This window comes from Salmo salar, chromosome 15 (genome assembly GCF_965601325.2).
Source record: "Salmo salar chromosome 15, fSalSal1, whole genome shotgun sequence".
In the NCBI taxonomy this organism is placed as follows: domain Eukaryota; kingdom Metazoa; phylum Chordata; class Actinopteri; order Salmoniformes; family Salmonidae; genus Salmo; species Salmo salar.
In genome coordinates this window covers 73,814,320-73,817,551 of record NC_138305.1, presented here as the reverse complement: position 1 = coordinate 73,817,551, position 3,232 = coordinate 73,814,320, and the positions used below count along the sequence as shown (strand labels likewise).

The 3,232-nt window shown below is 42.0% G+C and overlaps 1 pseudogene; it reads right to left on the bottom strand.

Annotated features, from left to right (window-relative positions):
• Window positions 1–219: 219 nt before the first annotated feature.
• On the bottom strand, window positions 220–2,563 carry LOC106572300 (rho guanine nucleotide exchange factor 10-like protein; annotated as a pseudogene).
• Window positions 2,564–3,232: the final 669 nt, after the last annotated feature.

Here is a 3,232-nt window from a genome sequence, read left to right as displayed (position 1 = left end):
ACGAGTTAGTTCTCCCCAAGCAGGTAGCAGTAGAGACACACTTGCTGAGCTCATACCCAGATAACTGACAGGCTAGTATTAGTTGGAACAAGTGCTTGGAGATAGAGTGGGAAGGCTTGCTTTTTCATAGCTTACAATGGGTATTTTGTCTTTCATGTGAAGGTGTACAATGCATTTAAATTTGAACTGGACAAATTGAATGTCGTTTTACCTGGAACATTAGCAACGTTTGCCCGTTTCCCTGTATCTTTGCTCTGAAAGCTCTTCTGTCCACTTCACTGTGTATTTAGGACCAATAGGAACTAGGCTGCTGATATCAGGGGTACCCCTAGTTGAAGAAACAGGAACACATTTCAATGGCCTGAAGATAGAGACGGATAGAGGGCGCACTTGCCCCAGAGCCTATTTTCAATAGTATTTCCCATGCTGTCCTAGAAGCCATCATTGCAAAGATAGTGCCCTCTCTTTTCCATCTCTATGGGCCTGAACAAGATGCTGGACAAACAATGAGGACTCTATTTTAACAAACCTAACACAATGGCAAATCTTAGCGCTTGAGTTAACACTATATGTCTGGGGGGGTGTCAGAAATATCTTTGCTATTTTCACTGCGGGAATTATGAGCTGGCAGTGGAGCTGGCGTTTTGATTAATAAATAAATTGTGTAATGAGCGCTTGCCTCTGACCCTATTATGGGGGCTGAGTCACTTGCTTACTAGTGCTCTTCCATGCCGTCCCTAGGAGGGATGTGTCACTTGAGTGGGTTGAGTCACAGAAGTGATCTTCCGGTCCGGTTTTCCACCCCCTTGGGCTGGTGCTGTGGAGGAGATATTCATGCGCTATACTCAGCCTTGTCTCAGGGTAGTAAGTTGGTGGTTTGAAGATATCCCTCTAGTGGTGTGGGGGCTGTGCTTTGGTAAAGTGGGTGGGGTTATATCTTGCCTGGTTGGCTTTGTCCGGGGGTATCATCGGACGGGGCCACAGTGTCTCCCGACCCCTCCTGTCTCAGCCTCCAGCATCTATGCTGCAATAGTTTATGTGTCGGGGGGCTAGGGTCAGTCTGTTATATCTGGAGTATTTCTCCTGTCTTATCCGGTGTCCTGTGTGAATTTAAGTATGCTCCCTCTAATTCTCTCTCTCTCCCCTCCCGGAGGACCTGGGCCCTGGGGCCATGCCACAGGACTACCTGACCTGATGACCTGGCCTGTTGACTCCTTGCTCCTAACCCTAACCCTAAGGACACACTTCAGATATTGCCACCCTCCATTCTCAGTGCAAGCGAGCTCATATAAGACAGGTAAATTACCAATCCTTGTGCAAGTGTTTGAAAATAGCCCAGAGCAAGTTGAAATTTCCAACGAGCGTGCGTGTTACAATTGCGCTGGCTTAACGCCAGCCAAAAATAGAGCCCTCTATGTAAGATAATGCATTCAGCAATTGAAAAATCATCCAAATGTGTCAGGGCTCTTTGAATCAACAATATGAAAGGGGGTCAGGAATACATTGTAATTACAGTCCTTCTGATCAGTTGAATATCTCTCCAAACAGCGGACCCCCTACTGATTTTTGGGCCACATTATTATTCATATATTCCCCATAATCATGCATGGGAAGCATTGTGAAACATCGCGATCCCTTTCACAAGTTAAGGGCAAAGTTGGCATGAGGCATGAGCTGAATCAAGTAAGGTGCAATGAATAATTTGTGAGGTTCACTGATCAAAACGGAAGATTTTAAGATGTGACGTTGGGTGAAACTTGGGGAAAACTTGACCTTTCTTCAATAATGACATTATCAAAAAATGTATATATTCTTAATTCCATTCCTTTACTTTAGATTTGTGTGTATTGTTGTAAAATTGTTAGACATTACTTGTTACATATTACTGCACTGTTGGAGCTAGAAACACAAGCATTTCGCTACATCTGTAATTACATCTGCTAACATGTGTATGTGACCAATAACATTTGATTTCATTTGATTTGGAGAGGACAGAGGGAAAAAAACGTTGGTTCACATGAATATGCAGTGTGGCTGACATTCTTTCAACATGACATTTGACAGTATGCCTCATCCATAGAGAATGTATTTCTATGGTCGCATCCTGGTAGTGCTGACTCACTTGACACTGATGTTTGCACAGATGAGGGTGTCGTTACTGAGGAAGACTTTGCTCTCCTTGGACTTGAAGACCTGTCCTTTCTCCCCGTACACCATCTCAATCAGCACCTCGCACAGTATCAGCTGCCTCTAGTCTGAGTTAAAGAGCTATAGAGGGGACACAAATGTCACACAACATTACACACAACACAACAAAACAAAACACAAAACACACTCATTTACTCTTACACTAAGTAGAATTAACAAAATAAAAATGTTTTTCTTATTGACCTTAAAATATATTTTGAGAAAGACGGACAGATGCATAGACCTTGCTCAATTGGCGGTCACCAACTCTACGTGCCAGCTGCTGGATTTCAGCGACCTGGTCTGCTACTCGTTTCTGCTCGTTTAGCCTCTCGGCTAACGTCTCCAGCTCAGTGAGGGCCAACTGCAGGGGCATAGAGACAGGAACAAAAAGAGTAAGTGAGAGAGAGAAAAGGGAGGGAGAGAGAGAGAACCTGTCAGGGAACATTAAACCTGTTATTAACACAAAGGATTCCCCCAAGAGATCTACCTGACATGCTGAACAGAGCAGGCTACTGTATACTATGGCCCTTATATGCAGTGATGGAAAGTACTTAAGTAAAATACTTTAAAGTACTACTTAAGTAGTTTTTTTGGGTATCTGTACTTAACTATTTATATTTTTGACAACTTTTACTTCACTACATTCGTAATGAAAATAATGTACTTTTTCTCCATACATTTCCCTGACACCCAAAAGTACTCATATTTTGAATGCTTAGCAGGACAGGAAAATGGTCCAATTCACGCACTTATCAAGAGAACATCTCTGGTCATCTCTACTGCCTCTGATCTGCTGGACTCACTAAACACAAATGCTTTGTTTGTAAATGTCTGTGTGTTAGAGTGTGCCACTGGCTATCCGTACATTAAAATAACAAGAAAATGGTGCCGTCTGGTTTACTTAATATAAGCAATTTGAAATGATTTATACTTTTACTTTTGATACTTAAGTATATTTAAAACCAAATACTTTTAGTCTTTTACTCAAGTAGTATTTTACTGCTTTAAGTGAGTCATTTTCTATTAAGAATTCTTTACTTTT